The sequence below is a fragment of the Equus caballus genome, chromosome 25, assembly GCF_041296265.1.
Source record: "Equus caballus isolate H_3958 breed thoroughbred chromosome 25, TB-T2T, whole genome shotgun sequence".
Classification (NCBI taxonomy): domain Eukaryota; kingdom Metazoa; phylum Chordata; class Mammalia; order Perissodactyla; family Equidae; genus Equus; species Equus caballus.
The window spans coordinates 25,263,365-25,282,603 of record NC_091708.1 but is presented as its reverse complement, the minus strand read 5'-3'; the positions used below and the strand labels follow the sequence as shown (position 1 = coordinate 25,282,603).

General features: G+C 42.0%; 1 protein-coding gene and 1 long non-coding RNA gene across 12 annotated transcripts in view; both read left to right on the top strand.

Moving 5' to 3' along the window:
- The first annotated feature begins 9,505 nt into the window (after positions 1–9,505).
- LOC138920734 (uncharacterized) lies at positions 9,506–10,942 on the top strand. Its single transcript, XR_011432450.1, has 2 exons — positions 9,506–9,930; positions 10,568–10,942. It is a non-coding gene; the product is annotated as an uncharacterized lncRNA (long non-coding RNA).
- Positions 10,943–14,369: 3,427 nt separating this feature from the next.
- The window catches only part of PTBP3 (polypyrimidine tract binding protein 3), a 101,588-nt gene continuing 96,718 nt past the window's right edge, over positions 14,370–19,239 (top strand). Inside the window, exons 1-2 of one of the 11 annotated variants that reach the window (XM_070251352.1) lie at positions 14,446–14,617; positions 18,039–18,072. The gene's annotated coding sequence lies outside the window, so the exon portion shown is untranslated. Of the gene's footprint in view, positions 14,618–14,890; positions 15,104–18,038; positions 18,073–19,239 lie in introns of those variants that run through there. The other 10 variants (XM_070251357.1, XM_023628666.2, XM_070251354.1 and 7 more) reach the window with 10 other exon arrangements.

Here is a 19,239-nt window from a genome sequence, read left to right as displayed (position 1 = left end):
ATAATCTGACTTGAATTAAGGCAAAAATAGCATGAGGTTCTCTATAGGATTTCCTCCATAAAGAGGAAATAAGAAGAGGTATAAATTTTAAATCCCTTAAAAAAAATAATACTTTGATTCATTAAAACAGGATGTGATACTCTAATTCATTTTGCATTATTATTTAAATTGTCATTAAATAGTCAAACTTATCTTGTTTTGTGACTTCTAAATCCTATCAAGTGTAATTCTCCAATACTGTATTAAGTAATTTTCAAATACATAGGAGATTAAAAATGCTGTCTTAAATTAAGATATCAAAGGGAGGACATTGAAAACAACTTTAATTTTAAATTACCACAAAAGGACTCGTAACCCTGACCTTGCATAAGAATACATTTTTTTAAAGTGTATAATACAGTAACATTCAAATTTGTTGACCACAACTCACATAAAAAAAGAAATTTTTCATACAGATCCAGTACACACCCAGTTTTTTATCTATTTTATTTAAATCTATTATATCCTATCCTGTTTAAAAAAAAAAACTTCATCATAACCTAAGTTTTTTTGATGACTCATTAATGGATCATAAGCTACCTTTTGGAAAACGCTGCTTTCGTGTGTTGTAATTTGTTATTGCAATTTTTCAACTTGACTTTTAAGATATTCTAGGCATCTGCGGTCAGATATAAAATTACTAATTAATGGTCAGAGGCTAACAATACAATGTGACTAAGAGCAGATGCTTTCAATGGCTGTGGGAGAGTAAGAGATCTTTTGAAACTTTCTATTTCCTTCACCCACAAGACAGCCTAGCCTGGTTCAGAAGGCCAAATGAGAAATCCTTGGGGTTTTGAGGGTATAGCAGTTACTTCTAATAATGTACCAAATCTTCTGCATAGGACCCCTAGCTGCACCTTTGCTGCTCAGTGAATTATTGCCGGTCATGATTTAATTAGTAACTGTTGGATATTAACCTCATTGTTGTATTTTAATGTCTTTATTTTTCTGATAATACGTGATTCCAACAGTCTAGAGAAAGTGAAAGTTTACCTCTAATACCACCCTTCAGAGATAATCATTGTTAACAATTTAACACGTATCCTTTAAGACTTTGAAATGTTTATATAGATTTTGATCATTTTCAAAGCATAGGGAGATTATATACACTATATTGTTTTGGAACCTGTTTTTGTTTTACTTAATGTATCAGAGACATCTTTCCAAGGTTACACCTAAAAGTTTACCTTAACTTTTTTGTGTGTGTGAGGAAGTTTGGCCCTGAGCTAACATCTGTGCCCATCTTACTCTATTTTGTATGTGGGATGCTGGCACAGCATGGCTTGTTGAGTGGTGTGTGGGTCTGCACCCAGGATCCGAACCCACAAACCCTGGACCGCTGAAGTGGAGCTCACCAACTTAACCACTACACCACCAGGGTGGCCGCTTACCTTAACTTTTTAAAAACAGTTGCATCGTTTTCTTTTATGTGAATGTACTTCAAATTAATTTTACGATTCTCATTTGTGATGGACATTTAAGTTGTTTCAAAATTGTCTCTATTATAGATAATATTGAAATAAAATCCTTTGTGCCTATATCATTGTTCACTAGTCATACTGTATTTCCCTAGAATACATTTCTAGAAGTGAGACTATTTGCTCAATGGGTATACACACTTAATACCCTTTAGCAAGGCAGTACTAATAATTTACACCAAGATTTCTCAACCTTGCCACTGTTTGACCTTTGTTGTAGGAGTCTGTCACGTGTGTTAATGTGTTTAGCAGCATTCCTGGCCTGTACTCGCTAGATGCTGTAGCTCCCCGCCCCCATATATGTGTTTACGTACATAACGTAATGTTTAACATTTTAGCCATTTTTAAGTGTGTAGTTCAGTAACATTAAGTACAGTCACATTGTTGTGCAACCAACACCATCATCCATCTCTTGCCCTTCCAGTTTTGATAACCAAAACTGTCTCTAGAAATTGTTAAAGTCCCCTGGAGGGCAAAATTGCCCTGGTTGTTTACGCCATCACAGAAGTGAATGAGAATGTCGGCATCATAAAAAATAGAAAAAGAAAAGAAAAAAAGACTGGGGATCTGTAATTGATTAAATAAGACTAAAAAGATGTTACAGGAGCTGGCCCTGTGGCCTAGAGATTAAGTTTGGTGTGCTCTGCTTTGGTGGCCAAGGTTTGGTTCCTGGGCACATACCTACACTACTCATCGGCAGCCATGCTGTGGTGGGTACCCACATACAAAATAGACGAAGATTGGCACAGATGTTAGCTCAGGGCCAATCTTCCTCACACACAAAAAAGAAAGAATGTCTGTGTTCTTAGTATGAAGTATTAAGGAGTAAAAGGAAATGAATACGCACCAACTGTCGTGTGTGTGTGTGTGTGTGTGTGTGTAGAGAGGATGCAAAAACAAACGTAGAAAAATGTTAAAAATTGGTGATTTGGGGTTAAGATATATGAGAGTTTCTTTTATTATCACAACTTTTCTGTAAGCGTGAAATTAATTCAAACTAAAAAGTTTTGTTTAAATGAATAAAAATGTTTTTAGCTGAGAATATTGATTGCCTGCCCTTGCTTTTCAACTGCTGGTTCCTTGCTTATTTTGTTCATCTATGCTTCAGAAAAAGTAACCATACTGCAGCTTAGGATAAAATCCTAATTAGTCTAGGGCAGTGTTTCTCAAACTCTAGTGTGCACCAGAATCACCTGAAGAGCTTTTTAAAACATGGATTAATGGGCCCAAACTCCAGAGTTTCTGCTTCATTAGGTCTTGGACAGTGGAATTGAAGAATTTGTTTCCAACAAGTTTCCAGGTGATGCTAATACTGGTGGCTGAGACAGCGGAAGGTGTAGGCCAGTAGTTCTCGACCTTGTTGTAAATTGGAATCACTTGGGGATCTTTAAAAAAAATCTGATATCTGGGTTTTACTCCCAAGGATTCGAATTTAATTGGTTTGGGATACACACAGGAAGTAGTATTTTTAAAAGCCCCTCAGGTGGTTCTAATAGCAGCCAAGATTGAGGATCACTGATCCTGGTTGATGTAATCCTATTCTCCTTGTCAGTATCATGTTTAGAAGTGGGCGTGTTATCCAGTTCTGGCAAATGTGAGGTCTGCAGGAAAAGGTTTTCTTTCTTTAAGAAAGATGCCACAGAATAGATGGCCTCTTTGTTTTTTTTTTGAGGAAGATTAGCCCTGAGCTAACATCTGCTGCCAATCCTCCTCTTTTTGCTGAGGAAGACTGGCCCTGAGCTAACATCCGTGCCCATCTTCCTCCACTTTATATGTGGGATGCCTGCCACAGCATGGCTTGACAAATGGTGCATAGGCCCCCACCCGGGATCCGAACCAGCAAACCCTAGGCCACTGAAGTGGAACATGAGAACTTAACCTCTGCACCACCTGGCCAGCTCCAGTTGTGTCTTTTCTTCTAGATGTTATTTCTGGATGTGATGCTTGAAACAGCTGCATCTGTCTTGAAACCATAAGGGGAACTAGGCTTCCCCTTTCCCATAGCTCCTTCAATGGTAAACTTTCTCTCTAATACACATGAAGGAAAGTTGGGGGCGGTTGTCTCAGAACCCTCCTGAGTCTCCCACTCAGCTTTCTGATACTCCCACTGCTCCAGGATACGCTGTGGGTTTTCCTCACTTTGCAGCAGGCCATCTCTTCGAATTCCAGGCAACAGTTTCCTTAGGAAACGAATGCTCTCTTGCATGAGTGCAAGTAGTGGAGTAGGTGTGTGGATCGTGCCATATTTCACTTTTGCGCTCTGTTGATTTGTTTACTATACCATCCCCCACAACTCTTTGCCAAAGAGTTGAAGATTACATGAGGGCATTACTACATACATTAAAAAATTAAATTTATACTTTATATGACAACTGCTATGTCATAGACTGCTATTTGCCTACCCATTATGCATTCTCCGCTTGCTACCAACAGTATCTCTCTATTATTAGAGGTGGCAATTTGCCCAGTAAAAAGACTGCATCTCTCCGCCTCCCTTGCAACCAGGGGTGGCCATGTGACCAAATTATGACTAATGAGACATAAGTAGAAGATGTTAGGAAGGACTTCTGGGAAAGCTTCTTTAAAGAGCTTCCAGCCATTTTGTGACTTTAAGAATGAAAGCCATTTGCTCACATAATGGAACAAAAAGAAGAGTGTGTCTTTGATGGACATGGAGTGCCATAACAGCCCTGAAACCACTACTTCTATACTTTCGCATGAGAAATAAATTTTGTTGTTGTTGGTTTTGAGGAAGGTCAGCCGTGAGCTAACACCCCAATCCTCCTCTTTTTGCTGAGGAAGATTGACCCTGAGCTAACATCCATGCCCATCTTCCTCTATTTTATATGTGGGACGCCTGCCACAGCATGGCTTGATGAGCAGTGTGTAGGTCCATGCCTGGGATCCAAAGTGGTGAACCCTGGGCCGCCGAAGTGGAGTGCACGAACTTAACTGCTACACCACTGGGCTGGACCCAGAGAGAGAAATTTTTATCTAGTTTAAGGCACTGTTATTTTTAGCTTTCTGTTATATGAGTCTGAACCTAACTCTTAAATGATGCTCTGTCTCAAGGCAAAAGGATCAAAAGAATATAAGCCATTGCCGAGGGTTCCCTCTTGAGCACACCCAAATCCCTAGCTTTGCTCTATGTCTTCACTCTGCTTTTCTCCCTGAGAGCATCAATTTTGTTCAAATTGTCTTCTCTCAAAGTGCCTTTAAGATCCCCACCCCCTTTCAGGAGACCCTATGCTCTTCTCACGGGGGTTAGTTTCATACCAAGATCCATCCTCCTTTCTCAAGCCAAACATTTTCTCAAGTCTTGACTTACTCGTTTTATTTAGAATATGCCTTAGCAAGAGAGTCCAGGGTGGATGTGGGTATTCCAAGGCCAGTAGAGAGATATTTTTTTGGACATATTTCCACCTAATTTTCCTGGTGTCCAGCAAGAACTATGATGTCAAACACACCCACGTCTCCCCAAATCAGGCCTTAATTCTGAGACACAGGACTCTGTGTACTCTTTCCATGCTGAGAAGGAGAAACATTTGACTCTTCTATAATCAATATATCTTCATCCCTGCTCACTATAAAGATAACATTTTATTTTGCAGAACAATGTCAGTTCTTTTTTATCTTCTAGCTTCCAAAATCTGCCTACTAGGCATTTGGGGGGGAAAAAAGGACATTTGAAGTTTGATTAAGAAGCAGCCCTGCAACTGAACCATCTATCTCCTAATGGCCACTACTTTGCTACATAAAGATCAAGCTTTGGAATTACCCCACGTCTTTACTCCCTGCCAAATTAAATTCTTGTAGGTGTCATCCTCCTCCTACCCTCTACTAAATTAAATTCTTGATTAAGGTCTCACACTCCCACTGCTCCAGTACAAGAGAGGCTATATGAAGATTTATTATCTTCTGATATAAGTAATCCTCCGCTGCCAAGGATAAGGGTGGGGTTGGGGAGGAGATTTGCTTTTCCCGTTACATAAATAACATATTCTCATAGAGAAGCCTTCCAGATTGTTCTTTTGTTTTGTTTTTCTGCCACTGACCTTTTGCTTGTTTGCCTGTTCAAGGTTGAACATTTGCCTAAGCCCTGTGGGATCATCTGCAGTTAAACATTTTTTAGAACCACAATGGGGAGAGAGAACCACAGCTCTATCCAGTTGTCTGGCTTCCCAGGGAACTTTCTACCAATCTTGCACACTATGATCTGCCTTTTGCCCAAGGCTATTATTTCAACGAAGGGCAAAGAAGGAAAAAGAAAATAGATATACTCTAACCAATCTATTTGGCTCCTTGTTAAACAGTTATGTCAAAAAATTTAGAGAAGGTTTTAATGAGTACCCAGAGAGAAGGCCTTGTTCTAGTTGCAAAATAAAATTTATATTTCCTATGAGTGATAGGCTCTCAGATACCTAAGAAGGGATTATTTTGTCCCGTATAAGAACATTTACAATCTTATAGGCATCTATAATATGTGTCGATTTCATATATCTGTAGATAAATGGAAGACCAAGGCAGGGAAAGCAAATCAACTCTAAGTACAGTAGGCTACAGTTCAGGGAGGAAGAGTTATAGATAACAGGTTAATTGGAAAAGAGAAAAAAAAGGGAGTTCTCCTTTTTCCTCTGCCACCCTCCTCACAGCTATTGCTCCACCTGCCCTTCTTGGAGAAGACTGAGGTGAATCATATGTTAGTTAACTGGTTAGGGATAGATAAATTAAGGGAGATTCATGTTAAGGGTTGGTGAAAGGACAATATCCATGGCTGCTTGAGAAGAGTGGAAATATTTTAATGGAAGCCATTAATTGTTACATAACTTCCAGGGAATGTGGAAGTCTAGGAAAATGGACAAAAATGAACCAAAACCAGAGAGAAAATTTCAAAGATGATGAAACTAGGGAACTGATATAACACCACCACAGATAATGAAGAATACCTTCCAATTTGTACTCAAATTAAGGAAAGCAGTGAGATTTGACAAGCATTTCCTCTAAATAGTAAATCAGTGCCATTTTTAGAAAGTAAGTGAAATGGTCCTAAAGGTCCAGCAGTAATCTGAAACCTGAAGAAATAACTACTAAAGACATAGGTGGACTTTGGAAAAACAGAGTAAACAAACAGTAACCATAAGATAAAAATTCTGTGACAGGCTAGATCTCCTAAAACTCTCAAAGTAAACCAAACCAAATCTTTTTTTTTTTTTTTTTTGAGGAAGATTAGCCCTGAGCTAACATCTGCTGTCAATCCTCCTCTTTTTGCTGAGGAAGACTGGCCCTGAGCTAACATCTGTGCCCATCTTCCTCTACTTTCTATGTGGGACGCCTACCACAGCATGGCTTGCCAAGTGGTGCCATGTCCACACCCAGGATCCGGACCGGTGAACCCTGGGTCGCAGAAGCGGAACGTGAGAATTTAACTGCTGTGCCACTGGGCTGGCCCCTAGTTTATTGTTATGTAAGAATCTAGTCTTATGTTTCTAAATATTTAACTGCCATTCTAAGAAAACTATTTTAGGGGCCAGCTGGTGGTGCAGTGGTTAAGCTTGCACTTCCCGCTTTGGTGGTTGGGGGTTCGCTGGTTCGGATCCCGGGTGCAGACCTATGCACCACTTGTCAAGCCACTGCTGTGGCAGGCATCCCACATATAAGGTAGAGGAAAATAGGCACAGATGTTAGCTCAGGGCCAGTCTTCCTCAGCAAAAAGAGGAGGATTGGCAGCAGATGTTAGCTCAGGGCTAATCTTCCTCAAAAAAAAAGAAAAGAAAAAGAAAGAAAACTATTTAAGTCAATGCTGAAGAGTATCTTTTTTTCTTTAAAAGCAGTCCAGAGCCAGCCCTGATGGCTGTGGGGGACTGAAATTGGCCACCCCAAGATATGTCTCTTCAGCATGAGGATTATTTTGGGCTGGTTACTTTTTGAAAAACTGCAGACAGGAAAGAAGCTCTGAAAAGTAGAATTTACTTACCCTTTGTTAAGAGACATTTACATTTGTAAAGGAAATCTCCATCTGTAAAGGTGTCTCCCTCTCTGTAGCAAGAAGAAGGAAGGATGACCTTATCTCTAAAAACTCTAAATCAATGTAGAAGGCAAGGACTTAAATCTGCATAATGACCATACTCTTGTTTACTGTGCGTTTTTGGTAACCTCCCATGATTGACTTCCCCCATCCCCAACATCTTCCTTTGTCTTTATCTGAGGGTGATATTTAAGGTGAGAGCTTCCGCCATTTTGGCAAGTTGCTCAGTTTGCCTGAGCCACTCACATGTATCCATGTTACAAAGCTTTGTTTAATTTTTTCCTGTTATTCTGTCTCATGTGAATTTAATTTGTTTACCAGCCAGAAGGACCCAGAGCAGGTAGAGGAAATGTCTTCCCCCCCTACACGGCCTAGTGGTTAAAGTTAGTGTGCTCTGCTTTGGTGGCCCAGGTTCCATTCCCAGGTGCAGAACTACACCACTCATCTGTCAGTAGCCATGCTGTGGCAGTGGCTCATACAGAAGAACCAGAACTTACAACTATACACAACTATGTACTGGGGCTTTGCGGGGGGGAAGGAAGAAAAAAGAAAGAAGATTGGCACAGATGTTAGCTTAGGGAGAATCTTTCCCTGCACAAAAAAAAAAAAAAAGTAGTCCAGAGGTGTAGGTTACGTGTGTATCCTTTAAAAAACTGTAGAGTTAAAATCTGTGTATTTCAATGTATGTAAATTTTTCCTAAAAAAATGGAAAACAAAAATTGAGTGGAGTGAAGAGTGGGTAAAGTCATAGATGAAACAAGAATGTCGGAATATTGACGTAGAGAGTCCTAGAGTAAGACTATCAGAAAACAATTGAGGAGAAAGAGAACTTCATAGACACTTAGGTTGCTCATAAGAAAAAGGAACAAGGAAGCAAGAATGTGAAGAGCAGGCAAGGCAAAAATTCTGTTATCATGTCTCAAGAAGTAGATGGCCTAATAGAAAGTCTGGAAAAGCACATTCTGTGGACTTCAATTAGTAAAAAAAAAAAAAAAAGGTACTGGGAATATATTCTAATAGTCTACCTTGGGTTTAGCAAGAAACACATGCTTTAGTGCTTTAGACTAAGGGGTCCAACTCTTGGTGTAAGGGTTGCAGAAAAATCTTAACCGGCTACATCTATGATTCTCAAAGTTTGGCTCCCATACTATCAGCAGCGTCAGCATCACCTGGGAATCTGATAGAAATGCAAATGCTGGGGCCGGCCTGGTGGTGCAGCGGTTAAGTGTGCACATTCCACTTCGGCAGCCCGGGGTTTACTAGTTCGGATCCCAGGTGTGGACATGGCACTGCTTGGCAAGTCATGCTGTGGTAGGCATCCCACATATAAATTAGAGGAAGACAGGCACTGAAGTTCACTCAGGGCCAGTCTTCCTCGGCGAAAAGAGGAGGATTGGTGGTGGATGTTAGCTCAGGGCTAATCTTCCTGGGGAAAAAAAAAATTGAAATAAAAAACAAATACAGAATATGAATCCAAATTTTTCACTATTAGATTCAATAGAAATAATATTTCTCTGTCAAATTGCTCTGAAAGTTTCTAGACACTTATTCTCATATTCCATTCTTTTCTTGTTAGGGACTAGTAGTGTTTGTAAACCAGCACCATTCCACGGTCCAAACTAAATAAATGATTCTCAAATTATGTTCTTAAGGAATTCTACTGCTTTGTAAGCTAAAAATTGTAATACAAAATAATAATTAGTAATAAGCATAAACATATTGAGCACTTAGCATGTGCTGAACACCATTTTAAGTACTTTTCATTTATTGATTTATTTAAACCCTCCCAAAAGCTATTAGATAAGTAGTTATCATCCCCTCTTTCCAGTTCAGGAAGTTGAAGCACAGAAAGGTTAAATATCTTGTCCCAATTCACACATTTAGCAAGTGATGGTCCATAGAAACATTCTGACAAATCAGGAAATAGGGGTTTAGGAGTGTCGGTGATGCAAACGAGGGAATTCATGGGGTGGGGATTAAGGGTTGTTAGGGGGATGTGGCAGTAGTGCCTCCTTCACTCCCACACCTGGTGTCGTCTCCTGAAGAGGGACAGACTGGAACATTCTAGAACAAGTGGGTGAGTCCTCTACCGTGTCTGTTTACTGTTAAGAGGAAATGTCTATCTTATCGGAAACTCACTAATATTGACCTCAAAGAGGTCACATTACTGAGGATCTTGGCATCATTGTCATCTGACACAAATGATGGCCAAGCCCTTCATGCCAAACCTGTCTGCTCTAGCCACACGATGCAGGTAGGTGTCAGGATCCTCGGGCATGTCGTAGTTAAAGGCAATGTTCACCCTCGAGATGTTTATGCCTCAGCTGAATAGGTTGGGAGCCACAAGAATTCACTGCTGAAAATCTTTAAACTGCTGATACGGAGGTAAGCCTTCCCTCCTGGGGCGTCTGACAGTGGATGGCAAGGGCTGGGAAGTTCTGCTCCACCAGGAGCTGAGCCAGGGCAATGCAACGCTGCGCAGACTTCACAAAGATTTAAGATTCTAAACTAGCTAGTCTGGCTCTAGATCACAATCTTAACTACTATACAGTACTATTCATTTTATTCCCTAGGCAGAGGTGTTCCACTACTTAACTCAAATAGTGCCCTTTTTATAGTTCTTTGATAAATAAGGTCAGTGAAGAGAACTGGCTCTCTTTTTGTGGGCGTGGGAGTCTCAGCTTGAAATTAAGCAGGATCAAATATACTTAAGCATATCTGAAGAAGTGTGACGACCTCTGTTTCCTAGAGATCTACTTCTAAGTGGGGCCAAGGAAACTCCTAGGTAAGAACCTACCCTCAGGGTAGAGAGTGGGGTGCACCAGTCTTAAGGACAAAAGGTCAGTGCTTAAGCGGGATGATGGTTCTTAGAATAGTGAAAAGGCAGGGAGGGCAATTTGCTTTAACTATACTCAGTTTTCTATTTGCAAAAGCAGTTAGATAACGCGTTACTAAAACCCACCCTATAGATAACATCTCTGACACTTGGGTCACTATGCTAATGGGTGCTTGCATTTTTCAGGAACCAAGATTCAACTCCCTGTTCAGTTCAGGCTGGTTAAGATGACCTATTCACCAGCTGGGCCTGTGCAGATGACCACTCGGTGATCCTTTGACATCAAACAGCCAAAAACTCCACCCTCAGATCATGGTGACATTGCCATTTTGTGAACAGGTGCCCTGCGAAGAGCCGTGAAGCTTGACTACGCTCGCAAAGATCATCAATTACCTCACTTCTCCTTACCTCCAATCATGTATTCCCACACTTCAGACGGCCCTGCCCTTTATCTCGTAAATCTCCCTAATCCTCAATTTTGGGGGAGGTGGATTTGAGATTGCTTCTCTTGTCTCCTTGCTTGGATGCCTTGTGATTAAATCCTTTCTCATTGCAAATTCATCATCTTGGTGATTGGTATATTTGTGCAGCCGGCAAAACAAACCTGATTTGGTCACAAGAGTGTACTGATTATCACTGGGTTTGCTCTCTGGCCTAGCCGCACAGACTTCTGCCTAAAGCCTTAAGGATTTTCTGTGAATACAAATGGAAAGGGCGGTCTCATTAAAAACTTTTGGAGACACTGGGACTTAGGTATGCCAAAGTATGACAAAAAGACAGGGGAAAGGAATTCTTCCCTGTTCAGAAAAGTGCTCCAGAAAAGCCAATGCAACTTTGACTTGAGCTGGCAACTCTGAGGACAAGAGATTTTCACCCATTGAGGTATATGGGGTAACCATTCTGATTTGGCTTGAACTAAAGCAGCCCGACTTACGCCTATCAGACATACATCATACATCCATTTTAACCATTAAAGTAAAGAATGCACTCAAGATAAGAATGCATACTTCCCCTCCTACGCCCAACTGGTAATTTGGTAATGCCCTTATTAGTCCCTTTCCTAAGGTCAGGGTCACGTTGACCTGTTGATTTGCAACTGAATACCTCTTTGAAACTTAGATGAATATGTATCCTGGGCATGTTTAATGTATGTTCTTTGTCCTAAAAAGGTATAAGATTGTACTGAAAACCATGCCTTTCCGAACGCTTTTTTCCTTTGTGGAAATTGCCTTCCAGGGTCATAATCCTCACCCTGGCTCAAGTAAAATTCAATTTATCTCTCTCATCTACAGAACGGTTATTGGTTATTTTGCGTGGACACCTTCTGTAGGACAGTGACAGGAGACAGCATGTGCAGTGCAAACTTTGGAGTCCTCTGAACCAGGCACTGATCTTGTCAGGAGCTTCACAGGGACATGATTATTACATCAGGGTCAGGCACAGGATGAGGAAAATGCACATGACTCATGGTGGCAGAGAGGTCATGAGTATGTAGGAGACACTTTCAAGCCTCCTCTTCAAATAGTTGGAAAGGACTTCGAAGGCTCATAATTCAACAAATTGGGCAGAGTGTGTCAGACCCAGTATGTGTCAGCTATTATAACCTAGTCTGACTACTAAGGTGATACAGCCTGAAAAATAGGAATTATACTCCCACACACTTTTCTTAAGCCTTTGAAGTTTGATATTGCTTAACTATTGAACAAATAGCAACGAGTATTAAGGGAACACTCTGTAAGATTTCTTTTTTTTAATTAGTGTTTTATTTTGAAGTAATTATAGATTCACAGTAAGTTTAAAAAGTAGTACAAAGAAGTCTTGTGTACTCTTCACCCAGTTTCCCCCAATGGTAACATCTTAATAACTATAACAAAACCAGGAAATGGACATTAATATTAGTACAATCCACAAATCTTATTCAGATTTTGTCAGTTTCATATGTAGTTGTGTCTAAAGTTCTATGCAGTTTTATCATGTGTGGATTTGTATAACCAACCCCATAATCAAGATAGAGAACTGTTCCATCACCACAAACATCCCTCTTGCAACTCTGTTTTAGTCACACCCATGGCCTTCTCTCTCCATACCCTCCCACCCAGTTCCTAACCCCTGGCAACCACTAATCTGTTCTCCATCTCTATAATTTTGTCATTTTGAGAATGTTATATAAATGGAATCACACAGTATCTAAACTTTTGAGTTTAACTTTTTTCGCTCAGTATAATTTCAGATGTTTCCATTTTAGGGAATGCTGTTAATGATTATGATTTTGTATTTGTCAAGGGATAAAATGATATTAAACCATCCACCTCCCAGATTCACCTAATGGCTGGTCTTATTTCTGACCTATATTGGCATCTTTGTATTACTTTTTTTTCCTTTAATTTGTTTATTTTTGGATGTACATGTGTATTACTTTTATATCTTAAGAAGTCTTACCTGTGAACACAAAGGGTAATGTTGGTTAAATGTTAACTATCAGCGCATAATGGAACTCCTTAGGGCTAATGTTCAAAGGTTACATTTTCTCCAAACATAATAATAGCAGGTGGGGGGGTGTCTCTTATCAGATGAAAGTGTTTCAGGGGAATTTCTAAGACCAATTTTCTAACACAAGGAAGGTAAAATGTTGGAAAATTCACAAACCAAATTATTCTTACTTTTCAAAAGTATACAGCAATTAGCAAATCGAGAATGTGTTACCGTCTTCACCATTAAGAAGCCAGTGTACAGAATATAAAGTTCTCATAACAAGGCAGCTCGCACGGGTGACATCTGATCATTCCAGAAACTCAGAAACTTTTGCTGAAATTATAGAAGGCCACGGTTTTCCCCATGCTTATCGACTATGGGAATACCCAAGATTTTAAAAGTGGTCCTAGGGGCCGGCCCGATGGTGCAGCAGTTAAGTGCACACGTTCCGCTTTGACGGCCCAGGGTTCACAGGTTCAGATCCCAGGTGCGGACATGGCACCGCTTGGCAAGCCATGCTGTGGTAGGCATCCCACTTATAAAGTAGAGGAAGATGGGCACAGGTGTTAGCTCAGGGCCAGTCTTCCTCAGTAAAAAGAAGAGGATTGGCCACAGATGTTAGCTCAGGGCTAATCTTCCTCAAAAAAAAAAAAAATACCAAAATATATTTGACCTTTTGGAAAGAGGGATTGAGGTTAGACACAGTACTTTAAAAATGGCCTCCTTGAGTAGGATATCAGAGCTATTTGAAAATTGTTTTTTGCCAATAAATAAATAATAAATAAACTGACCGAGGAATCCATTCATCCATGAAGGCTGGAACCTGATTTTCTTGTGTATCCGGGAGAGCACTTGGCACATAGTAAACACTCAACAAATACTGACTGCATGACGGACGAACTGACAGTTTAAATCTTTTCAGAAGCACTCACTTATTTAAAAGCAGGGTATTAGCAAGGATAGATGACTAAGTTCTTGCTACTCGCTTTTCAAAAGAGGGCCTGAGGAGGTGCAGCCCCTCTTTCTACTCAGGAGGTTAAGAATTCGGTTGACGTTTAGTGGCTCACGCTTTGGTGATCTGCGAATTGAAAATCAATTTCAAAACCAGACAGAATGTAAAAGGGAAAAAAGCAAGCGAGTTGCCCACTAGTTAAAATTTTGCTCAGACCAGAGGAAATGGCTCTAGAGGCTGTGAAATTGTCGGCAAATCACTCTCTTCGTGTCTAAATTTTCACCTGAAAAACGGGAATCAGTCCCTTGTACGTTTCTGGTTTTGTGTTTCTACACGGAGGAAAGTGGAAACTTTTATAAAATATAGCGGCCACTCCATACTACGCAATGAATGCTTCATGTAAATTCAATTCCAGTCTGTCGGGTCGAAAAGCACGCAGAGACTAAAACTGTCTAAAAATTTCACTGTCCTCAAGTTCGGGGCAGTCTCTTTGACCTCACTCGTCGTCATCCCAACCACACCTATCGGGCCGGTGCGCGTCCCGGAGGATGCCTCCCAGCCCCCGGGCGGGCGACCGGCGGGTCCCGCGCCGGCTGGAGCTGGCCGCCGCCCGAGAGTCCCGAGTCCGGACTTCCTTGCGCTGCAGGACGCGGAGCTCCGAAGACTGTGCACAGCCCGCCTCTGGCCTCCGCGCTCGGGGCCGAGCCACCGACAGCCTCGTCCACGCCGGGCAATCCCGCCGCCGCGCTGCGGTCCTCCCGGGACGCTCCTGCCTACTCTCCCGAGTCGGGTTCCCCACGCCTTTCCCGCCGGTAGGGGGAGGTGTCCAAGCCAGGCCGCCCGGGGCGGAGGAGCCGGAAGGCCCGCGGAGCCCGCGGGAGGGAGGGAGGGAGGGCGGGCGGGGCGGCGAAGCGGGAAGCACAAGGCGCGCGCTCCCGCGAAGGCAGGCGGAGGCGGGGGCGGAGTCTCGGGGCGCCCGCAGGAAGAGGGCGCCCTGGAGCCGAGCCGGAGGGCGGCGGGGGGCGGGGCCGAGGGAGGGCGGCGACGCCGAGGGGCGGGGCGCGGCGAGGCGGGGACGCGCTCGCGGGGTGGGGAAGGCGGGGGCGCGGCGGTGGCGGGAGCGTCCCTGGTCTCCGCTCCTGCTTCCCACTCTCCTTCCACCTCCGACCGGCCGGGGCTCCGGAGAGGCGCCGCTTGCCGGTCCCCGGAGCCGCCCTGCTGCCGCCGCCCCCTCCCTCCGCTTGCGGGGAGCCCGTCAGTCCCTGCACCGTGCGCTCCTCCGTCTGGGCCATGGATGGGTAAGTGTTCGGCGGCGCAGCAGCCGCGCCGGGCTGCGCTGGCCCCGCTTCCTTTCGCTCTCGGCCCGACCCGCCGAGGCCGGGGAGCCGGGCGCGGCGCCGGCGGCCCGAGGAGCGGCCCCGGTCGGGCCGGACGGCGGGGCTTCCGGGAGCCTCCTCGGGGAGCTCCGAGTCGCGGAGGGGCGGCCCGCCGCAGCGTCTCCTGCCCCCACGGGGCGCCCCGGTGCCGTCCGCCCCTTGGCACTCTCGCCCGGGGCAGCGGAGGGTGCAGCTCCCGGGGCCGCCCTCCGCGCCGAGAGTCGGGGGAAGCCGGCCCGGCCTCCCGACACTTCCTCTCAGAAAATGGTGCGCGGCGCTGGGGGAGGCGGGGGCGGAGGCGGCGCTCGGGGCGGGCGTCCTCCCGCTCGGGGAGTTGCTGTTTACCGGCGAGGTGGGGCGAGCGCTGGAGCTTCCCTTGGCGGGGAGGCGAGCGGCCGCCGAGTGGCGGGTGCACGCGCCTGGACACGTCTGGGCGGCGACCTGGTCCCGCAGCCAGGCCCCACGCGGGGGCTCGGCGTGCGGGGGACCGGCCGGGTCTCCGGATGTGTGTGCTGTGAGCCGTGTTAACGATGTGTGTGCGCCAGGCGTCTGGACTCGGTGACCCTGGACGCCGCTACCCCCTTGCACCCCCCCCCCCAAAGAAACTTGGTGAATTCCCTGCCGTGTACGTAAAATATTGTATAAGTGCAATTCTCAAACGTTCTAAAAGTTGATGAGGTCCGTGAGCAAAGTAAAGAGATTTGGAATCACCGGTGTAAATATTTCTCTGGGGACCCAGGGGTATGGGGTGGGACCTGACAGATATTTAAATGATAAAGGAAGCTACTAGGTTAGAATCTTCAGGAGTTAATGGAAGGTCGTGGTGTGTGTACATTCAAGTTGTTTTTTTCTTTTTACAAAATCTCCAACTCTGGTAGAGCCCGCAGATCCACTCATTTATTTTAGTTAGGCATTTGGCCTTTTACTTGCTTTTGATGACAAGATTTGTGTAAACCTCTTGGTTGTAGAATATAGGGATTTGCTTGAACAGTAGAAGCCGTGTACATGGTGCCCTATAGTTGATGTTTGTTGTCATGCTGTGGAAAGACGATGGACTCTTCCAGCAATTTTGCCTCCCTTGGATTTCATTTTCCTAGTTTCATCATAAGTCTGTGTGATATATTGGTTTAACTCATTTGAATGCAGATTGCACACTGCTCCAGACATTAGACAAAGTGCAACTTTAGATTTCATTTATAGTTGTGATGTTCTTTAAAGTATTTTTTTTATTTAACTGAAGCTATTTTTATTGTTTAATTGAAGCTTCTCTGAGAGCATTGTTGAGAACTCATTTCAGATCTCTTTCTTCAATTACACTGTGTGTGTGTGTGGGAAATTTTGCTATTTTAATTATTTGTGTAATTATGCCAATATTTCAGTTCAGGAAGGCTGTGAAATTAGTGTTTCATTATGTGTTGTGAATTGTCATTAGATGGTTTGACTGGAGATGCGGAAGCAGGCTAGCTTTTTATATTGGAAAATTGATAGTGATGATAAAGAGGGTTCTTGGGTCATGGGTCTTGGCTTTTGAACTCTTGGACAACTGTGAAGTGCAGACTTAATCTTGGATAGTGTTTAAGAAGTTAAGTCTTCACTCCGTATGTGGCTTTAAAGCTTAGAATGAGTTTATTGGTTTAAATGTGTGGGTCAATAAGACAGATACTGGAAGGTAAGTTCATTTGGGAGTTCAGATAGGAGCACTGTTTGCTCTTTGCAACAGGACCAATACTATAGTATATTACACAACCTTGTTTTTTTATGCACAGTTATTTATCATATTTAAATTTCAAATTTCAAAAGTCTAGAAGGAAAAATAAAAAATCTACGTGTTTATTGTTTAAAACAGTTAAAATTGCCTCAAACAATTCAGAGTAATAAATTTGTTGATTTTTATTAAGTAATGGTGACATTATAGTTTATTAACAATATGTAGAATTTAGTTATAGCGTTCTTTTAGGAGATATGGAGACAAACTTAATTAAAGACAATTTCTTTGGGGTTAGAGATGGATTTTTGTTTGGCAGAACTTTATAGGGGTTTTTACACCTTGGCGTTAAGGGATGTGGTTTTGAACACGGTGAATATTTCCTTTCAGGAGGCTAATTAAATTTCTCCATTTTCCCACAGCTTGAGAAAGGTCCTCTTTCGTTATTTTGAATAGTTAAAAAACAAACAACAAATCCCCAGTCAACACATCTTTCTAGTTCCTCCTCAACTACCAGCTGTCTTTTGTGTGTGTATATGTGTTCATTCCTCCTGAGATAGTTTATACTTAAACACAGTTTTGATGTGGTAGAATTTGTTTAAAAAGAAAATCTTTGAAAATTTTGATATCTGAAATTTGATGTTTGTATTTATTTTAGTTCTGAGAGACTATCTTAGCTGTATTTTGGTGAGCTGTTTTGGGGGGTAGTTGCAAATTTGCAAGAGACCTTCTATTTCTGTAAAATCCACTTGCTGTTTTTATTTCATTTAAACTTTAAACATGATAATTTGTACCAGTGATTTAAAAGAATGAACTTGAGTGATTTAAGTTTTGGTTTAGATTTGTTAAATAGATGTAATGGATAAACACGTAGTTACTCATTTTATTGAAACACAACTGTATTTTTCTAGATACTGAAAGAATTTGATTTGTTTCTTACATTGCTGTCAAAGCTTTGCTTCTACGCTCTGCTGTTGCTAGACTGTCCTGTCACCTTTCTTTGTGTAAACGTGTCACAACTCATCACATTCTTATTTTTATTATTTGTTATTATAATGCTTTTTCTTTTTTCTTTAATCTTATTATCCTGTCTGTTAAAAACTTGTTCTCTAACTTTGTTTTCCATTTTCTCTTTTTACTTTTTCCATACAGTGTTGTTACAGATCTTATAGCAGTCGGTTTAAAGGTAGGAATCTTTTACTCTCCTTTCATAAGCATTTTTAAATCTTAGTTTTGGCGGTTTTTTTCCAATGGTGAAATCGTCTCACCTGTTCATAAAGTTAGGTTTTACTGTGTGACAATAATCTTTCATTTTTATTTAGCTCCGAAATAAGTAGACGTGTAGCTAATTTGGGATTTTATATATTTGTAAGGAGGGGCTACAGTAGTATCTTGTATTTAAAATGTGAACGAAAAGTTTAGCCCAGAGTTTTACTTGAACTGTCAGGGTGTGTGGTTTTGTTTTGTTTTAGTATTTAAATGTAACCTAGGCTCAGATTTACTTTTCTATCATGTCCTTTCGTACATCTTCTCTTGGATGTGATTATGAGTAATAAAATAACAGCAGCTAAAGTTTCTTCATTCCTAGTGTGTGCCTTCTGCTTTACATTATTTTCACTAATTATTATGACAGTCCTTCAAGGTAGGTATTAATATTCCCATTTTAGAGATGAAAAAATAGGTTCAGAAAGTTTGTGTTCAAGGTGTCGTGCACCAGAGTTCAAACCCATGTCTTCTTGGTTGCAAAGCCTGACTCTTCTTTTCATTATACCTAGCTGCCAGTAAATGAGGGTTCTGTCCAAAAGGTGAACAATAGGCGAGCTGGATAATTAATATTTTAGAGTAGCGATTCTTCTAAGTTATGTCATTTCAGTTTTATCAAAATCTTCTCATTTATTGGATTCTAAAATCAAGTTAACAGTGTTCATCAATATGAGGCTTTTAAAATATAAATGGGTGTTTTAAAATTTCCTTTAGCAATTTGGTATTTGATAGAGCTGAAGTGAGAACCTAGTTCTAGAGGCCACTTAACAGTTCAGATTACTGTGGGAAATGAAAAGAAATAATTTATGTTTATATGTATTTTATGTAAAGTTACCACCACTTTCTGTCCATTGGCTCTTCTTGCTAGCGCTTTCAGCACTTTTGTGTATCTGCACTTACTGTTGCTCATATCCGTAAGATTCTTAAACAAATAAGCATAAATACAGCAAACAGCATTTGAGGCTAAGAGAATAGTCTATGTTCTAGATTAGCATAATTGGGAACTACTACTTTTTGAAGTTGGGTGGAGTTAGCTTGCTTTGGCAAACTTTGAACATGCTTTATGAGCTTAAAATAAATGGAGGAGCCT